Source organism: Plecotus auritus (genome assembly GCF_963455305.1).
Source record: "Plecotus auritus genome assembly, chromosome: 7".
NCBI classification, from domain to species: domain Eukaryota; kingdom Metazoa; phylum Chordata; class Mammalia; order Chiroptera; family Vespertilionidae; genus Plecotus; species Plecotus auritus.
In genome coordinates, this window is record NC_137774.1 from 6,937,277 (window position 1) to 6,952,208 (window position 14,932).

General features: G+C 41.2%; 1 protein-coding gene across 4 annotated transcripts in view; it reads right to left on the minus strand.

Annotated features, from left to right (window-relative positions):
* Window positions 1–14,932, minus strand: part of KCNJ2 (potassium inwardly rectifying channel subfamily J member 2) — a 336,141-nt gene that overhangs the window by 143,683 nt on the left and 177,526 nt on the right. Inside the window, exon 1 of one of the 4 annotated variants that reach the window (XR_013961203.1) lies at window positions 13,353–13,644. The exons of the other annotated variants lie outside the window; for them this stretch is intronic. The gene's annotated coding sequence lies outside the window, so the exon portion shown is untranslated. Of the gene's footprint in view, window positions 1–13,352; window positions 13,645–14,932 lie in introns of those variants that run through there. 4 annotated transcript variants of the gene reach the window in all.

Consider the following 14,932-nt stretch of genomic DNA (forward strand, 5'->3'; position numbering starts at 1 on the left):
TGAGTGAGAATGAATTATGTTTGTTATCCCAAGAGGATTTGTACATTTCCCAGTGCAATGAGACATTATTTCTCTCTCATTCCCTCAAGAAAAAGCAAAACAAACAAACAAAAAAACCCAGAAAGAAAAGGACTTTAATATCATTCTACTCGGTTAACATGGAGTAAAGAGTAAACCTGTCTGCAAGTTCCATGAGAAGAGCTGTGAGCCCGACTCCCTTTCTTCTCTCTGCCTCCTGTAGCTCCAACAGGAAACAGGGACTCAAACAAAGTCTGTCTTCAAAGCTTGGAGCCCCATGGGAAAGGAAACTTTTGATAAAGGAATTAGAACAGAAATCTCAATGCCCTGGGAGGGAGAGAGGAAGTTTCAATGATGCCTAGTTACCTCGCAACACCACTGAACTTTGGGAATTTCATTTAGTCTGCAGAATTACCTGGTAGGTGCAGGAATATGATTTAGCATTTCCTGACACTTAAAAACATGCAGGGGCTTCTTCAGCGGGATTTGTAAGATGTCACTCAGTAAAACCAATTTATGTATTTCCTGTCTTTCTTTTTACTTTTGAGACCTAGCATTTTATTGGCGTGTACCCTTTTAACACAGTAACATCTGATTCATGAAACGCAGGGTTTAAACACCTCCATAAATGAGTCAAATGCATCGAAATTCATGCCAATGACATTTACAGCATAACTTAGTATGTAAGAAGGGAGTAATTTCATTCACATACAAGAGATCTTCCAATATTATACTGATATTAAGAAGTAAAAGAAATGGGAGCCTTTTCAGGGAAGCCCTGTGTGTTTTCAAAACAATCATTCTGCTTACACTCTGTAAAATTGCTTTCATCTTCACAAATTATAGATTTGAGTTTTTGTCTTTCTGTACAAGGGATATGCATGCTTCTTATTTGAAAATTAGAGGCTCAGTGCAGGAAAATCATGCACAGGTAGGGTCCCTAGTGACTGCTGGGCTGCTGGGTGGTGGGGGAGGGAGGTATGGGGCGGGGGGGGGGGGGAAGGGGGGTGGCTCCCTTCCCCCAGGCGCCTGCCGCCGCTGCTGCCCACCATGTTCCACACTGCCCCCTGATGGTCAGGCCACGTCTAACTCCCGGTTGGTCAAACTCCTGCCGGTAGGGACAATTTGTATATTAGCCTCTTATGATATAGGATGGGAGTTGACTTAAGTATGTGGGTTCTCCTGTGTTGTTGCTCCAGGATGGGGTGAGTAAAATGCATCTCAGGTAACATGCTGAGTGTCAACATAGACACATTCACTTCACAGTGAATTGAACAAACCTCTGGGGTCAGTGTCTGATCAGGATGAGTGAAGACAGAAACAGGAGGGGCCCTCCCAGAGTCTTCAGGACCTCAAGCAAAGAACAAAGAACTCAGTGGCAGGCAGCAGAAAGAGGCCGACACCCTGTTCCACCAATGGCCAATGAAAGCAAGTCTTCCAGAGCTTCTTTTTTCTTATCCATAAAATGGGTCAATAATGCCTACCCCATAGTACATCTGGGAGCATTAACTGGGTTTGTGTCAGTAAAGCATTGAGTACAGTACCCAGCATAGAATAATACCCTCCCAACGGTGTTCAGATCCTAATCCCTGGAACCTATTAAGATGTCTCCTTACACGGCAAAAGAGAATTAAGGTTGTGGGTGGAATTAAGCTTACTAGTTAAATGACTCTAAGAAAGGAGGATTATCATGAACCATCCAGAAAAGCCTACTGGAATCGCCAGAGTTCTTAAATGTGGAAGAAGAAAGCAGAAGAATCAATGTCAGAGGGATGTGTTCTGAGCAAGTCTGGATTGGCCATTGTTGACTTTGAAGGGGACCCTGAGCCAAGGAGTGCAGGTAACCTCTAGAAGATGGGAAGGCAAAGCAATGGTTGTCACCTAAACCTCTAGAAAGAACTCGGCCATGCCGACACTGTGTTTTAGCCCACTGGGCTGATTCACACTCCAGGTCTCTGGAGCTATAAAGTAATAACTTTCATTTGTTCAAAACCACCAAGTTGATGGCAGTTGGTTACAGCAGCAACAGGAAACCAAGACATGACTAACCAATAAATGGGACTTACCATTGTGAGCAAAAGTCAATTCTACATAAGAATGACAAGTGGTATCTATGGTGACTCCTGGTGAGTGGATTTTCTTTGGAAGATTAGATAAGATATTACAGAAAATCATATTTAAAATTAAGAGAGCTCTTCAAGAAATTAAGTAGCAGGGAGAGGAGGACCCCATGCCAGATCGCACCAGCATTCTCCGAACTCAGAGGTATTTGCTGTAAGTTCGCTTTATAAGGCACTAAATTAATCAGCTAAAAGCTCACATTTGTTGAGCACTTAAATGTGTCCAGTCCTTTTCAGACTTTATAAAGTTGCACAACAACCTTATGAGTTGGATATATTATGCTTATTTTACAGATTCAGTTTGAGGTTCAAAGAAGTTAATTTGTCAAAACCAGTACAGCAAATAAGTGACAACCCTAGATTCAAACTTGCCTCTCATCCAAAAGCTCGTGTTATTCTGTGATATTACAAGTATGCGACTCTGAGGATTATAGCATCCATTCATGTAAATTAACAGGTGTCCATCGCATGGTTACTACGTGCCTAAGTAGCAGTAATGATAAGCTACAGAGAGATGTGCCCTGTATTCACAAATAATTAAATAAGCAATTTCATATAATGCGATGAATGCAATGCTGGGGGTGGGGGGAGTACTGGGTTATGGAGCCATAATTGAATAATCTGACTGAAGATACAGAGTAATAGAAAGGGCCCTGACATGGAGGATGGGTAGGAGATAGTCCAGCAAGAATGGGAAAGAGTAGCAAAAGACTTAGAGGTAAAAAAAGAAAAAAAGAGTATGGTCTTACCAATAGTTGAGAATATAGCTAATGTAGGAGTGACAGGAAGTGGGGTGACATGGTGGTAGGTGGCAGTCAGAGCATGGAGGCCTGTGTCCCCATCTTATCCTAAGGACAGTGTAAGTGTACAAGTGTTATGACATCATCAGATCTGCATTCTTGATGTGGGGAATGGGGAAGGGGTAATGTGTGGGCAAGGGGTACTTCAGTTCAGTTACACATGTGCCCCAGGTGGCACTACGAGGTAATGGCGGTGGGGATTGAAAGAAAGTGTCACATGTGAGAGAAGCTTGGAAAGCAGAATTCACAGAACTGCATTGGGGGAAAATCCATGCTAAAATGAAAGGAATTGCAAAGAATATGCTCAGGTTTCTGGTTTAGTCCATTTATATGGAGCATGAGAAAGAACAGTTTACAGGGGGATGATAATGACTTCCTTTGGGGGCTGGTGGAGGTTAAGATAGATGCCTGTAAGACTCTGAAGAACTGGCTCTCAAAACAGAGTTGGGACCCCGATATAGAGGAGTTCTCATCAGTGTCTAGACAGCAACCAAATCCACAGAGTGGATGATATAAGAATTAAAGTGATAAAAACATGGGTTTCAGGACAGAGCCCTGAGGATCAGCCGCTTTCTGAAATGAGCAGAGAAAAGGGAACCTGCTAAAGAAATGAAAGTAGGGAGAGAGAGGAAGGAAATCAATGAGGAGAGAGGCCAGAGGTAGAAAGTATGTCAAGAACCAAGGAGTGAGTGAATTCAGGGAGAATGTGTGAGTGTTTTCCAGGATTATCTATGTCAAGGGTATTCAGACTTACTGATCCCCCTGCCTGGAATGTTCTTTCTGCACCTGTGCATTGCCCTCCTCCCAGTTTTCACAAAACTCCTCCTCATTTTTGAAGCCATACCTGAAAATTGGCTTCCTGTGAAGTATGCCAGGACCTCCTGCTATATGTTCAGTAGCACCCTGTGATTTTTCTTCTTCAAAGAGCCATCAGAATTGCAGTTGGTTCGAAATAAGTAAATAAATACATGTCTGGTTAATGCCTTGTTTATCTCTCTATCTTCCATGCCCTCCCTAGTGTCTGGCAAAAAGCAGAAACTCAATAAATGGGGTATGTGTTTAACATGTGCATACACAGTAATTGCTCAATAAACATTTGTTCTTTGAGGCAGTATGGGCATTAACTGCATATGCTCTGCAGCCATAGTGCCTGGGTTCTAATCCCGGTTCAGCCACTTCCTAACTACATGCAATTTCACATAATCATTTAATGACGTGATTCTGCAGAACGTCTAAACACAAAATCTCTTGGATTCTACCTATCAGCTGGTAATTTTCTCCATGGGATTTTGATTCTTTATCATCTCACTCTAAAATCTGAAGCGAGTCTCCTGTGAACTTGCCCCAGAGATGGTGGTCTTTGCCCTACCCACCCCCCCGCCCCCGCTACAAAGTAAGGACTCCATGAGATGATGTATGTGAAAGTGTTCATAAGTCACTAAAAACGAAACCAAGTTCAACCACTGTAGAGTGCTCATCCCTCGTGGCACCTGAAATCACCTCTCGTCTATGTCTGTGTTGACCGGTGGTTTAGCTTTAATGACAGTTGCATACTCTGTTGTTTAAACAACCATTCTCAGACTTGGAGTGGAGCAGTTGAAATCAGTAATTGCTTAATTGTATGTGTATAATAAGGCTTGGAAGTTTCAATAATAGTGGCCACGATAAAATACTGGAGAAAGACAAGTCCCTGGTTAGGTCGAAAAGTCTAAAATAGCATCAGCAGTTATCCAGTTTTGCTGGCCTTGGTGGCACCATGCTGTATCTAAAGAAAAACAGCGGATGGAGGTCCTGACTTTAGGACCAGAATTTGATTATTTGCTGTGATATGAAGTTTCCCAGGATGCTCAACTTGCTTATTACACACAAGAACAACATACTGAGAGCATAAATCCATGAGGATCCTAGCTCTGTATAACTGGGCACCATACAGGGGTCCTCAAACTACGGCCCGCGGGCCACATGAGGCCCACTGAGGACATTTATACGGCCCGCCGGGTGCCGCTGCCTGTCCTGCTTAGCAGCCGACTCGTCCCGGGCCCGCAGTGCGCATAGGAATTTGTTCATAGTTTGTTTGTTTTTTTAAACTATAGTCCAGCCCTCTAACGGTCTGAGGGACAGTGAACTGGCCCCCTGTTTAAAAAGTCTGAGGACCCCTGACTGCCGGTTTGGCTCAGTGGGTAGAGCATCGGCCTGCAGACTGAAAGGTCCGATTCCAGCCAAGGGCACATGCCCAGGTTTCAGACTTGATTCCCAGTGGGGGGCATGCAGGAGGCAGCCAACGAATGATTCTCTCTCATGACTTTTCTATCTTTCTCTCCCTCTCCCTTCCTCTCTGAAATCAATAACGTTCTTAAAAATAATGATAAAAAACATAAAATATTGTCGATTACTCTACAGGCAACTAAATAGTCTCTCAATTGTGAGTTCCTTTTTAGCAACAGCTTGAATATGTGAAAAATTGTCCAGAGGAAGAAATAAAATCTGGGACAACGGACAAATTTTATCGGTGACGCCACCTCACTTCTAAGTGGCACGTGATCGGCAATGCACCATCTGCTTTGCCCTTACAAACACAGGCATGGGCGTTTGACTGTCATCTTCATGCCCAAGGGAAAGGGCGATTGTAAATAAACATCGTGCTCCAGGCTCAAGCAGTCTGCCCAGAGGTCGGCCAGCTTTCCCTGCACAGTGCTAGACATCGAATGCTTAGGCTTGGCAGGCTGTACCGTCTTTGTCACAACCACTGGACTCTGGCATTGTAGTGCAAAAGCAGCCACAGGCCATCTCGGACCAAAATGACTGTAGCTTTATTCCAATAAAACTTTATTTACAAAAAAATAAGTGGCGGCCAGATTTGGCCTGTGAACTGTGGTTTGCCAGTCCCTGAGCTATAGAGCCTCCTGTTATTCTAATGAATATTAGCATTCCATATAGAATGTAATTCTTTTCATTGTGGCATCCATAGATACAGAATGCTTCAGGATATAACATTTTCAAGTGGACTTAGGTCGTTTTATTTTTAATTGTTATTTTTAAAAATATTTTTATTAGTTTCAGAATGGAAGGGAGAGGGGGAGAGAGACAGAAACATTAATGATGAGAGAGAATCCTTGATCGGCTGCCTCCTGCACACTCCACGCTGGGCATGTGCCCTGACCGGGAATGGAACTGTGACTTCCTGGTTCATAGGTCAACACTCAGCCACTGAGCCATGCCAGCAGGGCTGAACTTAGGTGTTTTTAAATGAACCAAGAACATGCCCAAGTTTCAGCCTCAAAGTTATATTTGCTAACCAACTTCTTTTACTCAAAAATGTACAGATTTCAATTTTAAAATTTTTTACAGAGTGGCATATTTAATTTGATCAGCTGATTTTAAAGGTAAGTCAAGGAGATTTTTTAAAAAGTTTACTATTCAATTGAATAGGTAATTCAATATAGAATTAACCAACTAAACTAAAGATCACCATTCCTGTTTGCCTTCTCTTTGACTGTTTGTCCTCTAAATAATAAGCTACTTGTCAATTACAAGATTTAAACCTGATGCATCATTTCAAGTCTCTAACAAATTAGAAATGTGATTTGCTTCAGTGCCTCTGCCTCCACATATAGCTGTTGATGTTCAAATTGCCTTGATTGGCAGCCATTTTAATTTTTTTGCATAGGAAATTTGGGGCGTGCTAGGAACTTTAACTTTCTTTTTTTAAAAAAGTATATTTTATTGATTTTACAGAGAGAAAGGGAGAGGGACAGAGAATTAGAAACATCGATGAGAAACATCAATCAGCTGTCTCCTGCATGTCCCCTACTGGGAATCCAGCCTGCAACCAAGGTACATGCCCTTGACTAGAATTGTACATGCCTGGGACCTTTCAGTCTGCAGGCTGACGCTCTCCTCACTGAGCCAAACCGGTTAGGGCAGAACTTTAACTTTCAATGTAGCAAGTTCACAGACATTGTAGAGGCTATACTGGAAACCCGATAGACATATTTTTGTTCCAAATAAATCCTTATGGACTGTGCCAACTGTGGGAAATCCCAGGGCAAATGTTTACATTTTGTATAAACTTCAGAAACCTTTTTCCTCCAACTAATTTGCCTAATTTCTAATAGCATTTGAGTGTTTTTCTCTTTTTTTGTGTTTTTTTTTATCTGCAATTATTAGTGTTCTAATAAAAGCATTTCAATTTGAAAAAAAAATAAAGTCCCTAACAATTATATCAGCATCTCTCTTCTGTGAAAGTGGGCAAACATCATTGCCATCTTAGCTACCTAAGATGGACAGAAGATTCATCTTCTGCCTTCTTCCTCCATTAGAAACCTCCTTTTTGCAAAGTTCTTTCATTATGATTACTGAAAGAAGCAACTTGATGACTTAGTGTTGCCAACCCAGTGCACCAGAATTTACCTGTGAATACCAGCCAGAGCCTACAATCTGTTGCAGGAAGGGCTGGGATATTGTCACTAGGGATGTACATGAAAAGTAGTCTGGCCTTTGTGTACATCGTTTGTTTTTGTTCGTTGTTCTTGTCACCTTTGTTGGTTTATGCGCAAAAAAAAAAGTTGTTTGAGAGAACAACTGGAAACTCAAAAGGAACAGTATCCATATGAAGGAACAAGAAAAGGAAATAAACAGAAGAAGGAGGAGGAGGAGGAGGAGAAGAAGAAAAGAAGAAGAAGAAGAAGAAGAAGAAGAAGAAGAAGAAGAAGAAGAAGAAGAAGAAGAAGAAGAAGAAGAAGAACTTGGCTGGGAGGGAATAATGGCGGCGGAATAGACAGACGTGTTCTGAGCCTTGTCCCGGAGCAGAAAGAAAGAACAGCTGAGGGTCGCACAAGGAGTGTTTGTTGGCTGGTTGGGAGACAGCTGAATTCCAGAAGGAGGCGGGGGACTGCTGAACGGGGTTCCCCTGACCTGGCAGCACCCACTGCGGCTGGGTCCCCTCCCGGAGCTGCGGGCTTGGACGCGGAGTCTGCGCCATCTTGATCCGGAAAGTGGAGCTTATCTGAAGCCTGAGAATCCACAACTGCGGCACCCCAGGAACAGCTGCGAGCCCCAGAACAACGCTCCCCAACTGGCGCAAGCACACGGGTTCAGAGGAGCTCTACACTCCACCACGGAAAGGTCAGATTTCGCCTGAGATAAGGAGAGAGAGAACTACATAACCAGACACCCAGAGAAGAGAGACCATGGGGAGACAAAGAAGCAGCCCGCATATGAAAGAAAAACAGGCATCACCAGAAAAGGAAGTAAACGAAATGGAGGCAAGCAACCTTCCAGAAAAAGAATTCAGAGAAATGGTCATAAGGTGGCTGAAAAGAATGGAAGACAAATTCGACAATATGAGCAAGAACCAAGAGGAAATGAAAAATGACATCGCTGCTGTAAAGAACTCAATAGAAAGCATCAAGAGTAGACTAGAAGAAGCAGAGGACCGTATCAGTGAGCTAGAAGACAAGATGGAAAAAAATACCCAAGAAAAGCAACTTCTAGAAAAAAAAATTAAAAGGCAGGAGGAGAGTCTAAGGGAACTTTGGGACAACACGAAACAAAACAACATCCGCATAATAGGGGTTCCAGAAGGAAAGGAAGCTGAGCAAGGAATAGAAAACCTCTTTGAAGAAATAATGACAGAAAATTTCCCAGATATAGGGAAGAAAAAACCCACACAAATCCAAGAAGCTCACAGAGTCCCAAGCAAAATGAACCCCAAAAGACCGACGCCAAGGCACATTATAATTAAATTGGCAAACACCAACGACAAAGTAAGAATCTTAAAAGCAGCAAGAGAGAGACAGAAAGTTACATACAAAGGAACCCCCATCAGACTAGCAACTGATTTCTCAACAGAAACTCATCAGGCCAGAAGGGAATGGAATGAAATATACAAAGTCATGCAAAGGAAGGGGCTGAATCCAAGAATACTGTACCCAGCAAGGCTGTCAATCAAAATTGAAGGTGAAATCAGGAGCTTCACAGACAAAAAAGGACTAAGGGAATTTATTACCACCAAACCAGCAATGCAAGAAATGCTAAAGGGTCTGCTGTAAAAAAAAAAAAGAAAGAAAGAAACAGGAAGCGAAGAAATAACACAGGGGTAAAGAATAGGAATGGCGACAAATAAGTACCTATCAATAATAACTTTAAATGTAAATGGATTAAATGCCCCAATCAAAAGACATAGGGTAACGGATTGGATAAGAAAACACGACCCATATATCTGCTGTCTACAAGAAACCCACCTCAGAAAAAAAGACGCACACAGACTGAGGGTGAAGGGATGGAAAAAGGTTTTCCAGGCAAATGGAACTGAAAAAAAAGCTGGGGTAGCAATACTTATTTCTGACAAATTAGATCTCAAACTGAAGGACATAACAAGAGATAAGGAAGGCCATTTCATAATACTAAAGGGAGCAATCCAACAAGAAGAAATAACTCTGGTAAACATATATGCACCCAATACAGGAGCACCCAAATACATAAAAAAACTCCTGGAGGATATCAAGGGAGACATTGACAGCAATACAATCATAGTAGGAGACTTTAATACCCCACTATCACCACTGGACAAATCCTCTAAACAAAACATCAGCAAAGAAACATCAATCCTAAATGACTCACTAGACCAGATGGAATTAATTGACATCTTCAGAACATTTCACCCCAAAGCCACAGAATATACATTCTTCTCAAGTGCACATGGGTCATTTTCAAAGATAGACCATATGTTGGGACATAGGCAAAGTCTCTTCAAATTCAAGAAGATAGAAATCATATCAAGCATCTTCTCAGACCACAGTGGCATAAAACTGGAAATCAACTACAATAAAAACAACCCAAAGAAATCAAACACATGGAGACTAAACAGCATGCTATTAAACCATGACTGGGTTACCAGAGAGATCAAGGAAGAAATAAAAAACATCATGACAACAAATGACAATGAAAACACTACAATCCAAAATCTATGGGACACAGCGAAAGCAATCTTGAGAGGGAAGTTCATAGCTCTACAAGCCTACTGCAAAAAACAAGAAACAGGGGTAATAAATTACCTAACCCAACAACTCAAAGAGTTAGAAAAAGAGCAACAAGAAAAGCCCAGTGTAAGCAGAAGGAAGGAAATAATAAAGATCAGAGCACAGATAAACGACATAGAGATCAAAGAAACAATACAAAAGATCAACAAAACCAAGAGCTGGTTCTTTGAAAGGATAAACAAGATTGATGAACCTCTAGCCAGGCTCACCAAGAAGCAAAGAGAGAGGACCCAAATAAACAAGATCAGAAATGAAAGAGGTGAAATAACAACAGATCCCGCCGAAATACAAAGGATTGTTAAAAAATACTACGAACAACTCTATTCCAACAAACTGGACAACCTGGAGGAAATGGACAGATTCCTAGAAAAATATAACCTTCCAAAACTCAATCAGGAAGAATCTAAACAGCTCAACATGCCAGTAACTATGGAAGAAATTGAAGCAGTCATCAAAGAGCTTCCGGCAAACAAAAGCCCGGGGCCAGACGGCTTCACAGGAGAGTTCTACCAAACATTCAAGGAAGAACTAAAACCTATCCTCCTCAGACTATTCCAAAAAATTCAAGAGGAAGGAACACTTCCAAGCTCCTTCTATGAAGCCAGCATCACCCTCATACCAAAACCAGATAAAGACAACACAATGAAGGAGAATTACAGGCCAATATCCCTCATGAATGTAGATGCCAAAATCCTCAATAAAATTCTAGCAAATAGGATCCAGCAGTACATCAGAAAGATCATACACCATGACCAAGTAGGATTTATCCCAGGAATGCAAGGATGGTTCAATATCCGCAAATCAATAAATGTGATACATCACATAAACAAATTGAGAGATAAAAATCACATAGTCATATCAATTGATGCAGAAAAAGCATTTGACAAAATCCAACACCCTTTCTTGATAAAAACTCTCAACAAGGTGGGAATAGAAGGATCATACCTCAACATAATAAAAGCTATATATGATAAACCCACAGCTAACATCATACTCAATGGGCAAAAACTAAAACCATTTCCCCTAAGAACAGGAACAAGACAGGGATGCCCACTCTCACCACTCCTGTTTGACATAGTACTGGAAGTATTAGCCACTGCAATTAGACAAGAAGAAGAAATAAAAGGCATCCAAATTGGAAAAGAAGAAGTAAAGCTGTCCTTATTTGCAGATGACATGATATTGTACATAAAAAACCCGAAAGACTCCATCAAAAAACTAACAGACTTAATAAATGAATTCGGCAATGTAGCAGGATACAAAATTAACGCCAAGAAATCTATGGCATTTCTATACACCAACAATGAACTTACAGAAAGAGAGACTAAAAAAGCAATCCCATTTTCCATCGCACCAAAAAAATTAAGATACTTAGGAATAAACCTAACCAAGGAGGTAAAAGACCTATATGCGGAAAACTACAGGACCCTGAAAAAAGAGATAGAGGAAGATATAAACAGATGGAAGAACATACCATGTTCATGGATTGGTAGAATCAACATCATTAAAATGTCCATACTACCCAAAGCAATCTATAGATTCAATGCACTCCCCATTAAAATACCAACGGCGTATTTCACAGACCTAGAAAGAACTCTCCAAAAATTCATCTGGAATAAAAAAAGACCCCGAATAGCCACAGCAATCCTGAGAAAGAAGAATAAAGTAGGAGGGATCTCAATACCAGATTTCAAGCTGTATTACAAAGCCACTGTCCTCAAAACAGCCTGGTACTGGCACAAGAACAGACATATAGATCAATGGAACAGAATAGAGAATCCAGATATCGACCCAAACCAATATGCGCATTTAATATTTGACAAAGGAGGCATGAGCATACAATGGAGTCAAGACAGTCTCTTTAATAAATGGTGTTGGGAAAATTGGACAGATACATGCAAAAAAATGAAACTAGATCACCAACTTACACCATACACAAAAATAAACTCAAAATGGGTACAGGACTTAAATATAAGACGGGAGACCATAAAAATACTAGAGGAATCCACAGGCAGCAAAATCTCAGACATATGCCAAAAGAACTTTTTCAGTGATACTGCCCCTAGGGCAATGGAAGCCAAACAGAAAATAAACAAATGGGACTACATCAAAATAAAAAGCTTTTGCACAGCAAAAGAAACCATCAACAAAACAACAAGAAACCCCACTGTATGGGAGAACATATTTGCAAATGGTATCACTGATAAAGGTTTAATTTCCAACATCTACAGGCAGCTTATACAACTTAATAAAAGGAAGATAAAGGATCCAATAAAAAAATGGGCAACGGACCTAAATAGAATCTTCTCGAAAGAAGACAGAAGGAAGGCCAAGAGACACATGAAAACATGCTCAAAGTCACTAATTATCCGAGAGATGCAAATCAAAACAACAATGCGATACCATCTCACACCTGTCAGAATGGCTATCATCAACAAATCAACAAACGACAAGTGTTGGCGAGGATGCGGAGAAAAAGGAACCCTCGTGCACTGCTGGTGGGAATGCAGACTGGTGCAGCCACTGTGGAGAACAGTATGGAGTTTCCTCAAAAAACTGAAAATGGAACTCCCATTTGACCCAGTAATCCCACTCCTAGGAATATATCCTAAGAAACCAGAAACACCAATCAGAAAGGATATATGCACCCCTATGTTCATAGCAGCACAATTTACAATAGCTAAGATTTGGAAACAGCCTAGGTGCCCATCAGCAGATGACTGGATCAGAAAACTATGGTACATCTACACAATGGAATACTATGCTGCCGTAAAAAAGAAGGAATTACTACCATTTGTAGGCACTTGGATGAAATTAGAGAACATTATGCTAAGTGAAATAAGCCAGTCAATGAAAGAAAAATACCACATGATCCCACTCATTTGGGGATAATGAAAAACATTATAAACTGATGAACAAAAAGATAGTTACAGAGGCAGTAAAACATCAAACAGACTGTCAAATTACAGTGGTAAGGTTAGGGAGAGGTGGGGGAAATAAGAGATCAACTGAAGGACTTATATGCATGTATATAAGACTAACCAACGGATGCAAAACATTGGGGGGTGAGGGCATGTATGGGAGTGGGGTGGGGGGGCAATGGTAAGATATGTACACATATAATACCTTAATAAAAATTTGAAAAAAAAAAAAAAAAAAGATAACTTGGCTGGGAATGGAAAAAAAAAAAAAGAAGAAGAAGAAGAAGAAGAAGAACAACAACAACAACAACAACAACAACAGCAACAACAATAAGAACAACAACAACAACAACTGAAAAGAGGTCTGGTCAACACAATGCCTTGTGCCAACATTTTTTAGAACATGTTAGTGGGACCATTTCCAGAGTTATTTCTAACATGATTAAAACTTACAAGTTTCCATTGCAAGAGGTTTCAGGAACTTGAAGAACGGTAGCCATGGGGAGGGCAGTTCTCCCTCCTCGCACACAGCTTGGCGTGACTGGGGACAGAGCACCCTGACTTTTTCATTATTAGTTCAGGGGATCGCCCTCACGCAGGATCTTATTCTACTCCAGCTGTCACCCCATACAGATGAGTGCCATGTGGGTTGTCTGAGGCCACCTTCTCTCAGAGCAGCGACAGCGTCAGACTGTCCCCTTAAGCTCCGAGCAAAGTGTCTTCACAGTGCTCCCAACTCCTCAGTGTCATCTATCAAAACATGTTGGTGCCCTGGCTGGTTCAGCTCAATGGATTGAGCATCCACCTGCTGACTGAAGGGTCCCAGGTTCAATTCCGGTCAAGGGCAGGTACTTTGGTTGCAGGCTGGATCCCCAGGTCCTGATTAGGGCCCGTGTAGGAGGCAACCAATCAATGTGTTTTCTCACATCTATATTTCTCTCTGTCTCTCCCACTCCCTCTAAAAAAAAAAAAAAAAAAAAAAAAATCAATGGGAAAAAATAATATCCTCGGGTGAGAATTAAAAAACAGAACAACAACAACAACAACAACAAAAACATGTTGAGAGTTGTTTCACACCATTCTAGAACTGTAATTTTTCTTGTGTCAGAAACTCACCTCAAGGCTAAACCTGGTTACCTGGATGGTAACTGCACCTTTACAGAACTCAGAAAAGATTCACAAAAGCAATCCCTATTTTTTTCAGGAAAACAAAAATCTGAAAGTAGTCAACTCCTTGAGGTTTATGAAGGGAAAAAAAGCAAAGGGCCTTAAAACAGCCATCTCCCCCTCCCTGCTTTTTCTCAGTAAACTCTTTCCCAGTTAATGGTGAGAACATGAACTTCCTAGAAGAAACAGAGACCGAGGTTTCCTCAGGGCTCGGGCCTCTTGGCACCTTGGAATACTGGTCACATTCTTCAGCTGCTGTTGCAGTTGACCTAATACTAACTTTGTCTTGTGAGTCATCCGTTATCTTTATCAGGATGTTAGGATTTTTTTATTTTTTGTTTTTTTACATCCAACAGTGGCAGTAAAAATGAACGGAATTAGTTAAAATTTCAAACTACCATCAGTGGCCACGTGATCATGAAATACAGACATTGGCAGTCACAGGCAGCCTTACAACCAGGAAATTACAGACGCACAGGAGACACTGCTGGGCGAGAACTGAGCTGGGAAATTATGATTTAAAAATAAATAAGTTTGCCGAAACCGGTTTGGCTCAGTGGATAGAGCGTCAGCCTGCGGACTGAAGGGTCCCAGGTTCGATTCCAGGTCAAGGGCACGTGCCTTGGTTGCAGGCACATCCCCAGTAGGAGGTGTGCAGGAGGCGGCTGATCGATGTTTCTCTCTCATCGATGTTTCTAACTCTCTATCCCTCTCCCTTCCTCTCTGTAAAATATCAATAAAATATATTTAAAAAAATAAAAAATAAAAAAATAAATAAGTTTTTCTGTCCACTGAATGTCACTGGAGGTATTAAGCAATTTCAAAAGTACATAGATTTAATGTAATGTAATCCTGTTGTACCCTGT